The sequence below is a fragment of the Aegilops tauschii genome, chromosome 5, assembly GCF_002575655.3.
Source record: "Aegilops tauschii subsp. strangulata cultivar AL8/78 chromosome 5, Aet v6.0, whole genome shotgun sequence".
Classification (NCBI taxonomy): Eukaryota; Viridiplantae; Streptophyta; class Magnoliopsida; order Poales; family Poaceae; genus Aegilops; species Aegilops tauschii.
The window spans coordinates 395,228,159-395,249,942 of record NC_053039.3 but is presented as its reverse complement, the minus strand read 5'-3'; positions in this window follow the sequence as shown (position 1 = coordinate 395,249,942).

The window sequence follows — 21,784 nt, the reverse complement described above, 5'->3', positions numbered from 1 at the left end:
TAACCAACCGGGACTAAAGAGATCACTATATATAGTGCTTCGTCCAGCCCGAGCCAAAGCCCTCTGTTTTTCCCCTTTCCTCTCTGTTTTCTTCCCCTCTTGCTCGAGCTCACCTCCATTTTTGCCAAAAATTGTCAAGATTTGAAGGCACCCCATCCATCCAAGTGCTCACAAAGGTTAGCAACTTTGTCCTTTCATCTCTCATTGCTAGATTACCTCTTGCAATGCTCTATAAGTATAGTGGGTTTTAGTTTGGGAGTAATTATATGTGGTAGTTTATTTGATTTATATGCAATTTGAGCTCAAATTAACCTCTTAGTTTTCATATGTAGGTGTGGTTTGCTTAGTGCCTTCCCGTCCCCGTCCTAACCACCGTCGATCGCCCGCACCGTCCCGTCGCCCGCACCACCTTGGTGACCCTCTTGTTCTTATCCTTTTTATAAAAACAAATCATGTTTCTGTATTTAGATAGTTACTTGTATAATTTTCTTACCCGTACGTTGTTTGTTATACATAGTGGCATGGTTTTGATATCCGTCCCCGTCGGCCCTCGTCCGGTCTATGATTCGGATGTGGTATATTCTCTTTCATAACTATTTGTTGCATTTCGTGTTTATGACAATTATGCCCATCAAGTTGACATAGATATTTTTATCTAGGAGGTATGTGATCCGTAAATTGCAATCGACCCTCTTGTCGAGAAGTTAAATTTAGTTGAAAAAGAAAACGAGTATTTGAAAGAAAAATTGAAAAGAATTGAAGAAGAGAAGATGAAACTGGAGTTGTATGTTGCCGATGTCGTCGATGATCACAAGATCAAGATGGATGCAATGCGCTTGAAGATTAGAAAGATTAGAAAATATGCCATTGATAATGAGGCTTGGTATCAGTTGGATCAATTGTTACCTTAGTTGCCATCTTAATCACATTTGTTGTTGCATTTAAATGCTTTAGCTAGAGAGTTTGTATGTTGTTTTATGAGAATAAGTGTGTATGAACTTCTATTAATTTGGTCTTTTCGGTGTTGTGTAATGAAGATGAGCCGACAATGGATGTACGATGATAGATGCTCTCCCCAGTTCATTAATGGAGTGCATACTTTTCTGGTTGCGGCTGAGGCAAACAAGTGGTCGGATGGTTTTATGTGTTGTCCATGTGCTATCTGTAAGAATGATATACTCTAATGTAAGGACCATTCACATCCACCTGTTTACGTCCGGTTTCATGTCCGGCTATAACTGTTGGACCAAGCACGGAGAAAGAGGGGTTCTAATGGAAGAGAATGAAGAAGAAGAGGATGATGACAGCTATCCTGGCCATGGGTTCCCTGAATACAATGGTACTACAATGGGAGAAGAAGCTGAGCCGGCAATGGGGGAAGAAGCTGAGCCGGCAATGGGGGAAGAAGCTGAAGAAGAGGCATCAGATGAGCCCGATGATGATCTTGGTCGGGCCATTGCCGATGCAAAGAGAAACTGCGCAAGTGAAAAGGAGAAGCTGAAGTTGCAGCGCATGTTAGAGGATCACAAGAAATTGTTGTACCCAAATTGCGAAGATGACAAGAAAAAGCTGGGCACCACACTAGAATTGTTGCAATGGAAGGCAGATGATGGTGTATCTGACAAGGGATTTGAAAAGTTGCTGATAGTGTTAAAGAAGATGCTTCCAAATGACAACGAATTGCCCGACAGTACGTACGAAGCAAAGAAGGTTGTCTGCCCTCTAGGATTAGAGGTGCATAAGATACATGCATGCCCTAATGATTGCATCCTCTACCGCGGTGAGTACGGGGATTTGAATGCATGCCCGGTATGCGGTGCATTGTGCTATAAGATCAGCCGCGATGACCCTGGTGATGTTGAGGGCGAGCGCCCCAGGAAGAAGATTCCTGCGAAGGTGATGTCGTATGCTCCTATAATACCACGGTTTTGAAACGTTTGTTCCAAAACAAAGAGCATGCCAAGTTGATGCGATGGCACAAAGAAGACCGTAAGAAAGACTGGAAGTTGAGAGTACCCGCTGACGGGTCGCAGTGGAGAAAAATCAAAAGAAAGTGGCGGGACTTTGCAGATGACGCAAGGAACGTATGGTTTGGTTTAAGTGCAGATGGCATTAATCCTTTTGGGGAGCAGAGCAGTAATCATAGCACCTGGCCTACGACTCTATGTATCAATAACCTTCCTCCTTGGTTGTGCATGAAGCGGAAGTTAATTATGATGACAGTGCTCATCCAAGGCCCTAAGCAACCCGGCAACGACATTGATGTGTACCTAAGGCCATTAGTTGAAGAACTTTTACAGCTGTGGAATGGAAAACGTGTACGTGTTTGGGATGAGCACAAACAGGAGGAATTTGACCTACATGCGTTACTGTTTGTAACCATCAATGATTGGCCTGCTCTCAGTAACCTTTCAGGACAGACAAACAAGGGATACCACGCATGCACGCACTGTTTAGATGATACCGACTGTATATATTTGGATCAATGTAAGAAGAATGTTGAGGGAGTCCTGGACTAAGGGGTCCTCGGGCGTCCGGCCTGTTAGCCATGGGCCGGACTGATGGGCTATGAAGATACGAAGACCGAAGACCCTACCCGTGTCCGGATGGGACTCTCCTTGACGTGGAGGGTAAACTTGGCGATCAAATATATAGATTCCTTTCTTTCTAACTAACCTTGTGTAACCCTAAATCCTCTCGGTGTCTATATAAACCAGAGGACTTAGTCCGGAGGGGGGATATTCATTACCATAGCCATACAGACTAGACTTCTAGGGTTTAGCCATTACGATCTCGTGGTAGATCAACTCTTGTAATACTCATATTCATCAAGATCAATCAAGCAGGAAGTAGGGTATTACCTCCATAGAGAGGGCCCGAACCTGGGTAAACATTGTGTCCCCTCTCTCCTGTTACCATCGACCTTAGATGCATAGTTCGGGACCCCCTACCCGAGATCCGCCGGTTTTGACACCGACATTGGTGCTTTCATTGAGAGTTCCACTGTGACGTCGACGACAGGATCGATGGCTCGCCTTGTTCTCAAAGACAACATCTGAAGGAAATATGCCCTAGAGGCAACAATAAAGTATTATATATTTCCTTATATCATGATAAATGTTTATTATTCATGCTAGAATTGTATTAACCGGAAACATAATACATGTGTGAATACATAGACAAACAGAGTGTCACTAGTATGCCTCTACTTGACTAGCTCGTTAATCAAAGATGGTTATGTTTCCTAGCCATAGACATGAGTTGTCATTTGATTAACGGGATCACCTCATTAGGAGAATGACGTGATTGACTTGACCCATTCCGTTAGCTTAGCACCCGATCGTTTAGTATGTTGCTATTGCTTTCTTCATGACTTATACATGTTCCTATGACTATGAGATTATGCAACTCCCGATTACCGGAGGAACACTTTGTGTGCTACCAAACGTCACAACGTAAATGGGTGATTATAAAGGTGCTCTACAGGTGTCTCCAAAGGTACTTGTTGGGTTGGCGTATTTCGAGATTAGGATTTGTCACTCCGATTGTCGGAGAGGTATCTCTAGGCCCACTCGGTAATGCACATCACTATAAGCCTTGCAAGCATTGTGACTAAATGAGTTAGTTGCGGGATGATGTGTTACGGAACGAGTAAAGAGACTTGCCGGTAACGAGATTGAACTAGGTATCGAGATACCGACGATCAAATCTCGGGCAAGTAACATACCGGTGACAAAGGGAACAACGTATGTTGTTATGCGGTCTGACCGATAAAGATCTTCGTAGAATATGTGGGAGCCAATATGGGCATCTAGGTCCCGCTATTGGTTATTGACCGGAGACGTGTCTCGGTCATGTCTACATAGTTCTCGAACCCGTAGGGTCCGCACGCTTAAAGTTACGATGACAGTTTTATTATGAGTTTATGTATGTTGATGTACCGAAGGAGTTCGGAGTCCCGGATGAGATCGGGGACATGACGAGGAGTCTCGAAATGGTCGAGACGTAAAGATCGATATATTGGACGACTATATTCGGACTTCGGAAAGGTTCCGAGTGATTCGGGTATTTTTCGGAGTAAGAGTTACGGGAATACGTATTGGGCCTTATTGGGCCATACGGGAAAGAAGGAAAAGGGCCTCAAGGATGGCCGCACCCCTCCCCTTGGTCTGGTCCGAATTGGACTAGGGAAGGGGGGCGCCCCCTTCCTTCCTTCTCTTTTTCCCTTCCTCTTTTCCTATTCATATGGGAGGTGGAATCCTACTAGGACTAGGGAGTCCTAGTAGGACTCCACACTTGGTGCGCCCCCTCCTAGGGCCGGCCTCCTCCTCCCTTGCTCCTTTATATACGGGGGCAGGGGGCACCCCATGGACACAATAATTGATCCTTGAGATCTCTTAGCCGTGTGCGGTGCCCCCCTCCACCATATTACACCTCGATAATACCGTTGCGGAGCTTAGGCGAAGCCCTGCGTCGGTGGAACATCATCATCGTCACCACGCCGTCGTGCTGACGAAACTCTCCCTCAACACTCGGCTGGATCGGAGTTCGAGGGACGTCATCGAGCTGAACGTGTGTAGAACTCGGAGGTGCCGTACGTTCGGTACTTGATCGGTCGGATCGTGAAGGCGTACGACTACATCAACTGCGTTGTGATAACGCTTCCGCTTTCGGTCTACGAGGGTACGTGGACAACACTCTCCCCTCTCGTTGCTATGCATCACCATGATCTTGCGTGTGCGTAGGAATTTTTTTGAAATTACTACGTTCCCCAACAGTGGCATCCGAGCCTGGTTTTATGCGTTGATGCTATGCACGAGTAGAACACAAGTGAGTTGTGGGCGATATAAGTCATACTGCTTACCAGCATGTCATACTTTGGTTCAGCGGTATTGTGAGATGAAGCGGCTCGGACCGACATTACGCGTACGCTTACGCGAGACTGGTTTCACCGTTGCGAGCACTCGTTGCTTAAAGGTGACTGGCGGGTGTCTGTCTCTCTCACTTTAGTTGAACCGAGTGTGGCTACGCCCGGTCCTTGCGAAGGTTAAAACAGCACCAACTTGACAAACTATCGTTGTGGTTTTGATGCGTAGGTAAGAACGGTTCTTGCTAAGCCCGTAGCAGCCACGTAAAACTTGCAACAACAAAGTAGAGGACGTCTAACTTGTTTTTGCAGGGCATGTTGTGATGTGATATGGTCAAGACATGATGTGATATAATTTGTTGTATGAGATGATCATGTTTTGTAACTGAGTTATCGGCAACTGGCAGGAGCCATATGGTTGTCGTTTTATTGTATGCAATGCAATCGCCATGTAATGCTTTACTTTATCACTAAGCGGTAGCGATAGTCGTAGAAGCATAAGATTGACGAGACGACAATGATGCTACGATGGAGATCAAGGTGTCGCGCCGATGACGATGGTGATCATGACGGTGCTTTGGAGATGGAGATCACAAGCACGGTGCTTCGGAGATGAAGATCACAAGCACAAGATGATGATGGCCATATCATATCACTTATATTGATTGCATGTGATGTTAATCCTTTATGCATCTTATCTTGCTTTGTTTGACGGTAGCATTATAAGATGATCCTTCACTAAATTATCAAAGTATAAGTGTTCTCCCTGAGTATGCACCGTTGCGAAAGTTCTTCGTGCTGAGACACCACGTGATGATCGGGTGTGATAGGCTCTACGTTCAAATACAACGGGTGCAAAACAGTTGCACACGCGGAATACTCAGGTTAAACTTGACGAGCCTAGCATATAACAAATATGGTCTCGGAACACGGAGACCGAAAGGTCGAGCGTGAATCATATAGTAGATATGATCAACATAGTGATGTTCACCGTTGAAACTACTCCATCTCACGTGATGATCGGACATGGTTTAGTTGATATGGATCATGTGATCACTTAGAGGATTAGAGGGATGTCTATCTAAGTGGGAGTTCTTAAGTAATATGATTAATTGAACTTAAATTTATCATGAACTTAGTCTTGATAGTATTTTGCAAATTATGTTGTAGATCAATAGCTCGCGTTGTTACTTCCCTGTTTTATTTTTGATATGTTCCTAGAGAAAATTATGTTGAAATTTGTTAGTAGCAAAGATGCGGATTGGATCCGTGATCTGAGGATTATCCTCATTGCTGCACAGAAAAATTATGTCCTTGATGCACCGCTAGGTGACAGACCTATTGCAGGAGCAGATGCAGACGTTATGAACGTTTGGCTAGCTCAATATGATGACTACTTGATAGTTTAGTGCACCATGCTTAACGGCTTAGAATCGGGACTTCAAAGACGTTTTGAACGTCATGGAGAGATATGAAGTCTCCAACAAGTTCTATAGCTAAAAGATGAAGGAGAATCGCTCAACTAGTGAGCATGTGCTCAGATTGTCTGGGTACTACAATCGCTTGAATCAAGTGGGAGTTAAACTTCTAGATAAAATAGTGATTGACAGAATTCTGTAGTCACCATCACCAAGATAGTAGAACTTCGTGATGAACTATAGTATGCAAGGGATGATGAAAGTAATTCCCGAGCTCTTCGTGATGCTGAAATCGACGAAGGTAGAAATCAAGAAAAACATCAAGTGTTGATGGTTGACGAGACCACTAGTTTCAAGAAAAGGGCAAAGGAAAGAAGGGGAACTTCAAGAAGAACGGCAAGCAAGTTGCTGCTCAAATGAAGAAGCCCAAGTCTGGTCCTAAGCCTGAGACTAAGTGCTTCTACTGCAAAGGGACTGGTCACTGGAAGCGGAACTACCCCAACTATTTGGTGGATAAGAAGGATGGCAAAGTGAACAAAGGTATATTTGATATACAGATTATTGATGTGTACTTTACTAGTGTTTATAGCAACCCCTCGGTAATTGATACTGGTTCAGTTGCTAAGAGTAGTAACTCGAAACGGGAGTTGCAGAATAAACAGAGACTAGTAAAAGTGAACAAAGGTATATTTGATATACAGATTATTGATGTGTACTTTACTAGTGTTTATAGCAACCCCTCGGTAATTGATACTGGTTCAGTTGCTAAAGAGTAGTAACTCGGAAACGGGAGTTGCAGAATAAACATAGACTAGTAAAAGGCGAGGTGACGATGTGTGTTGGAAGTAGTTCCAAGATTGATATGATCATCATCGCACACTCCCTGTACTTTCGGGATTAGTGTTGAAACTAAATAAGTGTTATCTGGTGTTTGCGTTGAGCATGAATATGATTTGATCATGTTTATTGCAATATGGTTATTCATTTAAATTAGAGAACAATTGTTGTTCTGTTTACATGAATAAAACCTTCTATGGTCATACACACCAACGAAAATGGTTTGTTGGATCTTGATCGTAGTGATACACATATTCATAATATTGAAGCCAAAAGATGCAAAGTTAATAATGATAGTGCAACTTATTTGTGGCACTGCCGTTTAGGTCATATTGGTGTAAATCGCATGAAGAAACTCCATACTGATGGGATTTTGGAATCACTTGATGCTTGCGAACCGTGCCTCATGGGCAAGATGACTAAAACGCCGTTCTCCGGAACTATGGAGAGAGCAACAGATTTGTTGGAAATCATACATACAGATGTATGTGGTCCGATGAATATTGAGGCTCGTAGCAGGTATCATTATTTTCTGACCTTCACAGATGATTTGAGCAGATATGGGTATATCTACTTAATGAAACAAGAGTCTGAAACATTTGAAAATTTCATATAATTTCAGAGAGAAGCAGAAAATCATCGTAACAAGAAAATAAAGTTTCTACGATCTGATCGTGGAGAAGAGTATTTAAGTTACGAGTTTGGCCTTCAGTTAAAACAATGTGGAATAGTTTCACAAATTCATGCCACCTGGAACACCACAGCATAATGGTGTGTCCGAACGTCATAACCGTACTTTATTTGATATAGTGCAATCTATGATGTCTCTTACCAATTTACCACTAATCGTTTTGGGGGTTATGCATTAGAGACAGCTGCATTCACGTTAAATAGGGCACCATCAAAATCCGTTGAGACGACGCCTTATGAACTGTGGTTTGGCAAGAAACCAAAGTTGTCGTTTCTTAAAATTTTGGGGTTGCGATGCTTATGTGAAAAAGTTTCATCCTGATAAGCTCAAACCCAAATCGGAGAAATGTGTCTTCATAGGATACCCAAAGGAGACAGTTGGGTACACCTTCTATCACAGATCCGAAGGCAAGACATTCGTTGCTAAGTATGGATCCTTTCTAGAGAAGGAGTTTCTCTCGAAAGATGTGAGCGGGAGGAAAGTAGAACTTGATGAGGTAACTGTACCTGCTCCCTTATTGGAAAGTAGTTCATCACAGAAATCTGTTCATGTGACTCCTACACCAATTAGTGAGGAAGTTAATGATGATGATCATGTAACTTCAGATCAAGTTACTACCAAACCTCGTAGGTAAACCAGAGTAAGATCCGCACCAGAGTGGTACGGTAATCCTGTTCTGGATGTTATGTTACTAGACCATGACGAACCTACGAACTATGAAAAAGCGATGGTGAGCCCAGATTCCGCAAAATGGCTTGAAGCCATGAAATCTGAGATGAGATCCATGTATGAGAACAAAGTATGGACTTTGATTGACTTGCCCAATGATCGGCAAGCCATAGAAAATAAATGGATCTTCAAGAGGAAGACGGACGCTGATAGTAGTGTTACTATCTACAAAGCTAGACTTGTCGGAAAAAGGTTTTTGACAAAGTTCAAGGTGTTGACTACGATGAGATTTTCTCACTCGCAGCGATGCTTAAAGTCTGTCCGAATCATGTTAGCAATTGCCGCATTTTATGAAATCTGGCAAATGGATAAACAAAACTGCATTCCTTAATGGATTTATTAAAGAAGAGTTGTATATGATGCAACCAGAAGGTTTTGTCAATCTTAAAGGTGCTAACAAAATATGCAAGCTCCAGCGATCCATCTATGGACTGGTGCAAGTATCTCGGAGTTGGAATATACGCTTTGATAAGTTGATCAAAGGATATAGTTTTATACAGACTTGCGGTGAAGCCTGTATTTACAAGAAAGTGAGTGGGAGCACTACAACATTTCTGATAAGTATATGTGAATGACATATTGTTGATCGGAAATAATGTAGAATTATTCTGCAAAGCATAAAGGAGTGTTTGAAAGGAGTTTTTCAAAGAAAGACCTCGGTGAAGCTACTTACATATTGAGCATCAAGATCTATAGAGATAGATCAAGACGCTTGATAAGTTTTTTCAATGAGTACATACCTTAACAAGATTTTGAAGTGGTTCAAAATGAAACAGTCAAAGAAAGTGTTTCTTGCCTGTGTTACAAGGTGTGAAATTGAGTAAGACTCAAAAACCCGACCACGGCAGAAGATAGAAAAAGAATGAAAGTCATTCCCTATGCCTCGGCCATAGGTTCTATAAAGTATGCCATGCTGTGTACCAGATCTATTGTATACCCTACACTGATTTTGGCAAGGGAGTACAATAGTGATCTAGGAGTAGATCACTGGACAGCGGTCAAAATTATCCTAACTGGAATAAGGATATGTTTCTCGATTATGGAAGTGACAAAAGGCTTGTCGTAAAGGGTTACGTCGATGCAAGTTTTTACACTAATCTAGATGACTCTGAGTCTCGGTCTAGATACATATTGAAAGTGGGAGCAATTAGCTAGAGTAGCTCCATGCAGAGCATTGTAGACATAGAAATTTGCAAAATACTTACGGATCTGAATGTGACAGACCCGTTGACTAAAACTATCTCACAAGCAAAACATGATCACAACTTAGTACTCTTTGGGTTTTAATCACATAGTAATGTGAACTAGATTACTGACTCTAGTAAACCCTTTGGGTGATGGTCACATGACGATGTGAACTATGGGTGTTAATCACATGGTGATGTGAATTATTGATGTTAAATCACATGGCGATGTGAACTAGATTATTGACTCTAGTGCAAGTGGGAGACTGAAGGAAATATGCCCTAGAGGCAACAATAAAGTATTATATATTTCCTTATATCATGATAAATGTTTATTATTCATGCTAGAATTGTATTAACCGGAAACATAATACATGTGTGAATACATAGACAAACAGAGTGTCACTAGTATGCCTCTACTTGACTAGCTCGTTAATCAAAGATGGTTATGTTTCCTAGCCATAGACATGAGTTGTCATTTGATTAACGGGATCACCTCATTAGGAGAATGACGTGATTGACTTGACCCATTCCGTTAGCTTAGCACCCGATCGTTTAGTATGTTGCTATTGCTTTCTTCATGACTTATACATGTTCCTATGACTATGAGATTATGCAACTCCCGATTACCGGAGGAACACTTTGTGTGCTACCAAACGTCACAACGTAAATGGGTGATTATAAAGGTGCTCTACAGGTGTCTCCAAAGGTACTTGTTGGGTTGGCGTATTTCGAGATTAGGATTTGTCACTCCGATTGTCGGGGAGGTATCTCTGGGCCCACTCGGTAATGCACATCACTATAAGCCTTGCAAGCATTGTGACTAAATGAGTTAGTTGCGGGATGATGTGTTACGGAACGAGTAAAGAGACTTGCCGGTAACGAGATTGAACTAGGTATCGAGATACCGACGATCAAATCTCGGGCAAGTAACATACCGGTGACAAAGGGAACAACGTATGTTGTTATGCGGTCTGACCGATAAAGATCTTCGTAGAATATGTGGGAGCCAATATGGGCATCCAGGTCCCGCTATTGGTTATTGACCGGAGACGTGTCTCGGTCATGTCTACATAGTTCTCGAACCCGTAGGGTCCGCACGCTTAAAGTTACGATGACAGTTTTATTATGAGTTTATGTATGTTGATGTACCGAAGGAGTTCGGAGTTCCGGATGAGATCGGGGACATGACGAGGAGTCTCGAAATGGTCGAGACGTAAAGATCGATATATTGGACGACTATATTCGGACTTCGGAAAGGTTCTGAGTGATTCGGGTATTTTTCGGAGTAAGAGTTACGGGAATACGTATTGGGCCTTATTGGGCCATACGGGAAAGAAGGAAAAGGGCCTCAAGGGTGGCCGCACCCCTCCCCTTGGTCTGGTCCGAATTGGACTAGGGAAGGGGGGCGCCCCCTTCCTTCCTTCTCTTTTTCCCTTCCTCTTTTCCTATTCCATATGGGAGGTGGAATCCTACTAGGACTAGGGAGTCCTAGTAGGACTCCACACTTGGTGCGCCCCCTCCTAGGGCCGGCCTCCTCCTCCCTTGCTCCTTTATATACGGGGGCAGGGGGCACCCCATGGACACAACAATTGATCCTTGAGATCTCTTAGCCGTGTGCGGTGCCCCCCTCCACCATATTACACCTCGATAATACCGTTGCGGAGCTTAGGCGAAGCCCTGCGTCGGTGGAACATCATCATCGTCACCACGCCATCGTGCTGACAAAAATCTCCCTCAACATTCGGCTGGATCGGTGTTCGAGGGACGTCATCGAGCTGAACGTGTGTAGAACTCGGAGGTACCGTACGTTCGGTACTTGATCGGTCGGATCGTGAAGACGTACGACTACATCAACCGCGTTGTGATAACGCTTCCGCTTTCGGTCTACGAGGGTACGTGGATAACACTCTCCCCTCTCGTTGCTATGCATCACCATGATCTTGCGTGTGCGTAGGAATTTTTTTGAAATTACTACGTTCCCCAACAACATCACCTCCGGAGGAGCACTGGCCCCAGGCCAAACCCTCCGGCTGGGCGGCTTTACCATGACCGCCCGTTCGGCCGTTAAGCCGTCGATGACCTCTCGGGTCGTCAAGAACCCTCTCCATGTCGAATCCGAGCTCACCAAGCAGATGGATCCGACAGAGTTTTCATCTTTGAACGAGCTTCTTGATCGCATTGCCGCCCTGGGGGTCGCCACAGATTACGAGCGGATTGGGCTTAAACCCGATCAGAGAGAAATCAAATCTTCACCGATCACTCACCAGATAGCGGTAGTCATGGAGCAAGATGACGATCCCTCCTCTATACCGAGGACGTATTATGTTCGGATCTCCGACCCCGAAGAGCCGGACACCCACCATCAAGAAGGTGCGACCTTCCTTCCGAACATAGAATCGGATGGTGGGCCTAAGCAATCAACACACACTCCGGAGCCCGGACTGTTAAGTCCGGAGGATCTTCAGACTTTAGGTCAACAATCAGGTCAGGGTCCGGATTTAAAACCGGTCCCACCTTCATTCCCAGTCGGGAGGCGCGGTGTGCGGGAAATATAACACTTGACGTGGTATTCGGCACGCCGGAGAATTACCGGTCCGAAGAGATAACCTTCCAAGTGGCCCCTTTCAACAGTGGATATCACGCCCTGTTAGGGCGAGATGCTTTTACACGCTTCCAAGCTATACCTCATTACGGGTACATTAAGCTCAAGATGCCCGGGCCCAAAGGCATAATCACTCTTGTCAGTGATCCGGATATAGCACTCCGCGCTGAAAACAAAACCGCATCCCTGGCCCTGGAGGCATTATTGGAAGCCCTCACAGCCGAAGAATTAACCGCACTGCGCTCCAGGGTGGATAGGGATGATGTGATCCTAGACAAACGACCCAAATCCACCTCCTTCAAACCGGCAGAAGAAATAGTCAAATTCCAGGTCCACCCAACGGACCCCAAGAAGACAGTATCTATTGGAGCGCAACTAGACCCAACAGTCAACGCTGCGCTACGGGATTTTCTTCGCGAAAACTGGGATATATTCGCCTGGCACCCTTCTGACATGCCAGGAATCCCACGCAAGCTGGCCGAACACAGTCTCAATATATTAAAGGGATACAAACCAGTCAAACAAGCATTGCGGCGCTTTTCCGAACCCAAACGCCAAGCTATGGGGGAGGAGCTAGCCAAGTTACTCGAAGCCGGATTCATCAGAGAAATCAAACACCCGGACTGGCTAGCAAACCTGGTGATGGTACCAAAGAAGGATAAATCCTGGCGCCTATGCGTCGATTTCAAAGACCTCAACAAGGCTTGCCCTAAGGATCCCTCCCCCCTTCCTCGTATCGATTAGATCATTGATGCAACCACAGGACACGATTCACTGTGTTTCCTCGACACGTACTCCGGATACCATCAGATCAAGATGAAGGAGTCCGATCAAGCTGCAACAACATTCATTACCCCATATGGGCCATTCTGCTTCAACACCATGCCCTTCGGGCTCAAGAACGCTGGCGCCACTTACCAACGCATGATTCAAACATGGCTGGAGAAACAGATCAGAAAGACAGTTGAAGCTTATGTGGACGACATCGTAATCAAAACAAGGCACGTCGAAACACTAATAGACGACTTACGTCTCACATTCGACAACCTCCGCGCATATGACATTAAGCTCAATCCGGAAAAGTGTGTTTTCGGTGTCCCTGTAGGAAAGCTGCTGGGCTTCATCGTTTCCAATAGAGGAATTGAAGCAAATCCAGCCAAAACCCGAGCTTTGTCACAATTGGCTACGCCAACGGACCTTAAACAAGTCCAAAAACTCACTGGTTGCATGGCAGCTCTAAGCCGCTTTATCTCCAGATTGGGAGAAAAGGCACTGCCACTCTATCGCCTTCTACGGCGCACCGATCACTTCGAGTGGACGGACGCAGCAACATCCGTACTGGAAGAAATAAAATCCCGGCTAGCGAGCAACCCAATCCTGGCCGCGCCGAACGTCGGCGAACCCATGTTACTATACATATCGGCAACACATCAGGTGGTGAGCGCCGTGCTCGTCGTTGAACGAGAACAGGACGGACACAAATTCCCGCTCCAGAAGCCAGTATACTATGTATCCACTGTCCTCACACCATGCAAATCCCGGTACCCCCATTATCAAAAGATAGCATACGCGGTCTTCATGGCATCCCGAAAGCTACGACACTACTTCCAGGAGTGTTCGCTCACGGTGGCTTCTGAAGTACCACTCAATGACATAATAAACAACCGCGATGCCACGGGCCGGATTGCCAAATGGGCCATTGAGCTCCTTCCATTCGACATAACGTACAAACCACGTCGAGCCATTAAATCCCAAGTGCTGGCTGACTTCGTCGTCGAATGGACAGAGGCCGAACTCCCTAAAGAGTACGGCACATATTCCAACTGGGTTATGTATTTTGATGGCTCCAAAATGCTGGCAGGGCTAGGAGCGGGCGTCATTTTAACGTCCCCCACTGGAGATATCGTCCAATACGTACTCCAAATATTATACACAGACTTCAATAACGCAGCCGAATACGAGGCCTTATTGCATGGTCTCTGGATGGCTGTCTCCAAGGGCATACATCGCCTGGAAGTGCGCGGGGACTCAAACCTTGCAATATCTCAAATAAATGGAGACTTCGATGCCAAAGATCCGAAGATGGCAGCTTATCGTAATGCCGTCCTGAAAATGTCGGCTCGGTTTGAGGGGCTCGAGTTCCATCACGTGGCCCGAGAAAGTAATCAAGCGGCAGACGTCCTCGCTCGTATCGGCGCCAAGCGCGACCCCGTCCCACCTAACATTTTCCTGGAATGGCTTTTTAAGCCATCCGTGGTGTGGCAAGGGGAGGGCGGCAACACCAGTCTGGATCCGAACACAACCCCAGATTCCGAATAGACCGATATCATTGGGGGCTCAGCCACCGAAATAACACCGTCGGCCCATCTCATTATGGCAGTAATTGCCCCATGGACTGAACCCTTCTTGGCCTACCTCAATAGGAAGGAACTCCCTGAAGATCAGAACGAGGCCCGCCGCATTGTCCGGCGTTCGAAGGCCTACAAGGTTCACGAAGGAGAGCTCTACAACAAAAGCGCTACCGGAGTCCTTCAAAGATGTATCTCCGAGGAGGAGGGGCGGCAACTCTTGGCTGAAATTCATGCCGGTCTTGGCGGCCACCATGCCGCAGCTCGGGCCCTTGTTAGCAAGGCCTTCCGTACATGTTTTTATTGGCTGACGGCCCGAGCAGACGCGCAGGACCTTGTCCAACGTTGCGTCGGATGCCAGCTTTTTGCCAACCAGAGCCATATGCCACCTACGCTCTGCAAACAATCCCAATCACTTGGCCTTTCGCGGCTGGGGGCTTGATATGGTCGGACCCCTTAAAGGAGGAAGCCATAAGAAAAAATATCTGCTGGTCATGGTGGACAAATTCACCAAGTGGATAGAGGCCAAACCAGTTAAAACGGCCGAAGCCGGACCAGTAATAGACTTTATATCCGGTGTTGTACACCGTTATGGTGTTCCACACAGCATCATCACCGATAACGGCTCCAATTTCACAGCCGATGAGGTAAAAATTTGGTGCGCCAATCTGGGCATTAAGCTCGATTATGCCTCCGTCCATCACCCGCAAACAAATGGTCAAGTCGAATAGGCCAATGGTCTTATTATGAGCGGCATCAAACCCAGGCTGGTGCGGTCCTTGAAGGAATTAGACAAACACTGGGTTGAGGAGCTCGACTCCGTGCTCTGGGGGCTGCGGACCACGCCCAATCACACTACCGGATACACACCTTTTTTCATGGTGTACAGCGCAGAGGCTGTGCTACCCTGCGACATTATACATGACTCACCTCGGGTGCGCATGTATGAAGAGAGAGAGGCCGAACTCGATCAGCAGGACAGCCTAGACGCCCTGGAGGAGGAGCGCGACGTCGCAAAAGCCCATTCCGCATTTTATCAACAACAGGCCCGCAGATATCAAAGCAGAGAAGTACGGGCCAAGACTTATAACGTTGGCGAATTCGTTCTACGCTTGCCGGAGAAGAAAAAGGACAAACTCAAGCCCAAATGGGAGGGTCCCTTCATCATTGACTAAGTTCTCACCGGAGGAGCGTACCGCCTGCGTGATGCATCAGACAATCGCCTCGAGCCGAACCCCTTCATCATTTTTCTCTCTCTTTTCGTTTTTTCTCTTCAGCCTTACAGCTTTCGTGCGGTTAGACCGTGCACGCCTGACGCATACATCTTTAAATATGTACGTCCATTATACCTGGGGGCTTCTTGATCAGAAGCTTGCTATTATTATTTCCCGAGCATCAAGCTCATCACATATGCTTTTTTCCATATGTACCTTTTCTTCGCCATTATATGCATCGATATGACTTAAGTTTTGGCCAAGCTGAAGGAAATATGCCCTAGAGGCAATAATAAAGTTATTATTTATTTCCTTATTTCATGATAAATGTTTATTATTCATGCTAGAATTGTATTAACCGGAAACATAATACATGTGTGAATACATAGACAAACAGAGTGTCACTAGTATGCCTCTACTTGACTAGCTCGTTGATCAAAGATGGTTAAGTTTCCTAACCATAGACATGAGTTGTCATTTGATAAACGGGATCACATCATTAGGAGAGTGATGTGATTGACTTGACCCATTCCGTTAGCTTAGCACTTGATCGTTTTAGTTTACTGCTATTGCTTTCTTCATAACTTATACATGTTCCTATGACTATGAGATTATGCAACTCCTGATTACCGGAGGAACACTTTGTGTGCTACCAAACGTCACAACATAACTGGGTGATTATAAAGGTGCTCTACATGTGTCTTCGATGGTACTTGTTGAGTTGGCATAGATCGAGATTAGGATTTGTCACTCCGATTGTCGGAGAGGTATCTCTGGGCCCTCTCGGTAATGCACATCACTATAAGCCTTGCAAGCAACGCAACTAATGAGTTAGTTGCAGGATGATGCATTACAGAACGAGTAAAGAGACTTGCCTGTAACGAGATTGAGCTAGGTATTGAGATACCGACGATCGAATCTCGGGCAAGTAACATACCGATGACAAAGGGAACAACGTATGTTGTTATGCGGTTTGACCGATAAAGATCTTCGTAGAATATGTAGGAACCAATATGAGCATCCAGGTTCCGCTATTGGTTATTGACCAGAGACGTGTCTCGGTCATGTCTACATAGTTCTCGAACCCGTAGGGTCTGCACGCTTAAAGTTCCGTGACGATCGGTATTATGAGTTTATGTGTTTTGATGTACCGAAGGTAGTTCGGAGTCCCGGATATGATCACGGACATGACGAGGAGTCTCGAAATAGTCGAGACATAAAGATTGATATATTGGAAGCCTATATTTGGACATCGGAATGGTTCCGGATGAAATCGGGATTTTACTGGAGTGCCGGGGGGGGGGGGGGGGGGTTACCGGAAGCCCCCGGGGGTTAATGAGCCTTGTTGGGCCCTAGTGGAGAGAGAGAGGGGCCGGACAGGGCAGGCGGCACGCCCCCTCTCCTTGAGTCCGAATAGGACAAGGAAGGGGGGGGGGGGCGCCCCCCTTGCCTTTCCCCTCTCCCGCTCCTTCCTTCCGCCTCCTAGTGGGACTAGGAAAGGGGAGTCCTACTCCCACTAGGAGGAGGAATCCTCCTCCTGGCGCGCCCTGCAAGGGCCGTCTGGCCTCCCCCTTGCTCCTTTATATACGGGGGCGGTGGGGGGGGGGCACCCTAGAACACACAAGTTGATCATTGATCTCTCTTAGCCGTGTGCGGTGCCCCCCTCCACCATAATCCACCTCGGTCATATCGTAGCGGTGCTTAGGCGAAGCCCTGCGTCGGTAACTTCATCAACACCATCACCATGCGGTCGTGCTGACGAAGCTCTTCCCCGAAGCTCTACTGGATCGTGAGTTCGCGGGACGTCGCCGAGCTGAATGTGTGTTGAACGCGGAGGTGCCGTACGTTCGGTACCGATGATTGGTCGACCGTGAAGACGTACGACTACATCAACCGCGTTGTCGTAACGCTTCTGCTTCGGTCTACGAGGGCACGTAGACAACACTCTCCCCTCTCGTTGCTATGCATCACCATGATCTTGCGTGCGCGTAGGATTTTTTTTGAAATTACTACGTTCCCCAACAGTGGCATCCGAGCCAGGTTTATGCGTAGATGTTATATGCACGAGTAGAACACAAGTGAGTTGTGGGCGATACAAGTCATACTGCTTACCAGCATGTCATACTTTGGTTCGGCGGTATTGTTGGATGAGGCGGCCCGGACCGACATTAGGCGTACGCTTACACGAGACTGGTTCTACCGACGTGTTTCACACACAGGTGGCTGGCGGGTGTCAATTTCTCCAACTTTAGTTGAACCGAGTGTGACTACGCCCGGTCCTTGCTGAAGGTTAAAACAACACTAACTTGACGAAATATCGTTGTGGTTTTGATGCGTAGGTAAGAACGGTTCTTGCTCAGCCCGTAGCAGCCACGTAAAACTTGCAACAACAAAGTAGAGAACGTCTAACTTGTTTTTGCAGGGCATGTTGTGATGTGATATGGTCAAGGCATGATGCTATGTTTTATTGTATGAGATGATCATGTTTTGTAACGGAGTTATCGGCAACTGGCAGGAGCCATATGGTTGTCGCTTTATTGTATGCAATGCAATCGCCCTGTAATTGCTTATTTTATCACTAAGCGGTAGCGATAGTCGTAGAAGCAATAGTTGGCGAGACGACAACGATGCTACGATGGAGATCAAGGTGTCGCGCCGGTGACGATGGTGATCATGACGGTGCTTTGTAGATGGAGATCAAAGGCACAAGATGATGATGGCCATATCATATCACTTATATTAATTGCATGTGATGTTTATCTTTTATGCATCTTATTCTGCTTTGATTGACGGTAGCATTATAAGATGATCTCTCACTAAATTTCAAGGTACAAGTGTTCTCCCTGAGTATGCACCGGTGCCAAAGTTCGTCGTGCCGAGACACCACGTGATGATCAGGTGTGATAAGCTCTACGTTCATATACAACGGGTGCAAGCCAGTTTTGCACATGCAGAAATACTCGGGTTAAACTTGACGAGCCTAGCATATGCAGATATGGCCTCGGAACACTGAGACCAAAAGGTTGAACATGAATCATATAGTAGATATGATCAACATAGTGATGTTCACCATTGAAAACTACTCCATCTCATGTGATGATCAGACATGGTTTCGTTGATATGGATCACGTGATCACTTAGATGATTAGAGGGATGTCTATCTAAGTGGGAGTTCTTAAGTAATTTGATTAATTGAACTTTAATTTATCATGAACTTAGTACCTGATAGTATTTGCATGTCTAAGTTGTTGTAGATAGATGGCCCGTGTTGTTGTTCCGTTGAATTTTAATGCGTTCCTTGAGAAAGGAAAGTTGAAAGATGATGGTAGCAATTACACGCACTGGGTCCGTAACTTGAGGATTATCCTCATTGCTGCACAGAAAAGTACGTCGTGGAAGCACCGCTGGGTGCCAAACCCACTGCAGGAGCAATGCCAGATGTTATGAACGTCTGGCAGAGCAAAGCTGATGACTACTCGATAGTTCAGTGTGCCATGCTTTACAGCTTAGAAACGGGACTTCAACGACGTTTTGAACGTCATGGAGCATATGAGATGTGCCAGGAGTTGAAGTTAATATTTCAAGAAAATGCCCGGATTGAGAGATATGAAGTCTCCAATAAGCTCTACAGCTGCAAGATGGAGGAGAATAGTTCTATCAGTGAGCATATACTCAAAATGTCTGGGTATAACAATCACTTGATTCAACTGGGAGTTAATCTTCCGGATGATAGTGTCATTGACAGAATTCTTCAATCACTGCCACCAAGCTACAAAACCTTCATGATGAACTATAACATGCAAGGGATGGATAAGACAATTCCCGAGCCCTTCGCGATGCTAAAGGCTGCGGAGGTAGAAATCAAGAAGGAGCATCAAGTGTTGATGGTCAACAAGACCACCAGTTTCAAGAAAAAGGGTAAAGGGAAGAAGAAGGGGAACTTCAAGAAGAACGACAAACAAGTTGCTGCTTAGGAGAAGAAACCCAAGTCTGGACCTAAGCCTGAGACTGAGTGCTTCTACTGCAAAGGGACTGGCCACTGGAAGCGGAACTGCCCCAAGTATTTGGCGGATAAGAAGGATGCCAAGGTGAACAAAGGTATATGTGATATACATGTTATTGATGTGTACCTTACTAAAGCTCGCAGTAGCACCTGGGTATTTGATACTGGTTCTGTTGCTAATATTTGCAACTCGAAACAGGGACTACGGATTAAGCGAAGATTGGCTAAGGACGAGGTGACGATGCGCGTGGGAAATGGTTCCAAAGTCGATGTGATCGCCGCCGGCACGCTACCTCTACATCTACCTTCGGGATTAGTTTTAGACCTGAATAATTGTTATTTCGTGCCAGCGTTGAGCATGAATATTATATCTGGATCTTGTTTGATGCGAGACGGTTATTCATTTAAATCTGAGAATAATGGTTGTTCTATTTATATGAGTAATATCTTTTATGGTCATGCACCCTTGAAGAGTGGTCTATTTTTAATGAATCTCGATAGTAGTAATACACATATTCATAATGTTGAAGCCAAAAGATGCAAAGTTGATAATGATAGTGCAACTTATTTGTGGCACTGCCATTTAGGTCATATTGGTGTAAGGCACATGAAGAAACTCCATTCTGATGGACTTTTGGAATCACTTGATTATGAATCACTTGGTACTTGCGAACCATGCCTCATGGGCAAGATGACTAAAACACCGTTCTCCGGAACAATGGAGCGAGCAACAGATTTGTTGGAAATCATACATACTGATGTATGTGGTCCGATGAATGTTGAGGCTCGCGGCGGGTATCGTTATTTTCTCACCTTCACAGATGATTTGAGAAGATATGGGTATATCTACTTAATGAAACATAAGTCTGAAACATTTGAAAAGTTCAAAGAATTTCAGAGTGAAGTAGAAAATCATCGTAACAAGAAAATAAAGTTTCTACGATTTGATCGTGGAGGAGAATATTTGAGTTACGAGTTTGGTCTTCATTTGAAACAATGCGGAATAGTTTCGCAACTCACGCCACCCGGATCACCACAACGTAATGGTGTGTCCGAACGTCGTAATCGTACTTTACTAGATATGGTGCGATCTATGATGTCTCTTACTGATTTACCGCTATCATTTTGGGGTTATGCTTTAGAGACAGCTGCATTCATGTTAAATAGGGCACCATCTAAATCCGTTGAGACGACGCCTTATGAACTATGGTTTGGCAAGAAACCAAAGTTGTCGTTTCTTAAAGTTTGGGGTTGCGATGCTTATGTGAAAAAGCTTCAACCTGATAAGCTCGAACCCAAATCAGAGAAATGTGTCTTCATAGGATACCCAAAGGAGACTGTTGGGTACACCTTCTATCACAGATCCGAAGACAAGATATTCGTTGCTAAGAATGGATCCTTTCTAGAGAAGGAGTTTCTCTCGAAAGAAGTGAGTGGGAGGAAAGTAGAACTTGATGAGGTAATTGTACCTGCTCCCTTATTGGAGAGTAGTTCATCATAGAAACCGGTTCCTGTGACACCTACACCAATTAGTGAGGAAGCTAATGATGATGATCATGAAACTTCATATCAAGTTACTACCGAACCTCGTAGGTCAACCAGAGTAAGATCCGAACCAGAGTGGTACGGTAATCCTGTTCTGGAGGTCATGTTACTTGACCATGACGAACCTACGAACTATGAGGAAGCGATGATGAGCCCAGATTCTGCAAAATGGCTTGAGGCCATGAAATCTGAGATGAGATCCATGTATGAGAACAAAGTGTGGACTTTGGTTGACTTACCCGATGATCGGCAAGCCATCGAGAATAAATGGATATTCAAGAAGAAGACTGACGCTGACGGTAATGTTACTGTCTACAAAGCTCGACTTGTTGCAAAAGGTTTT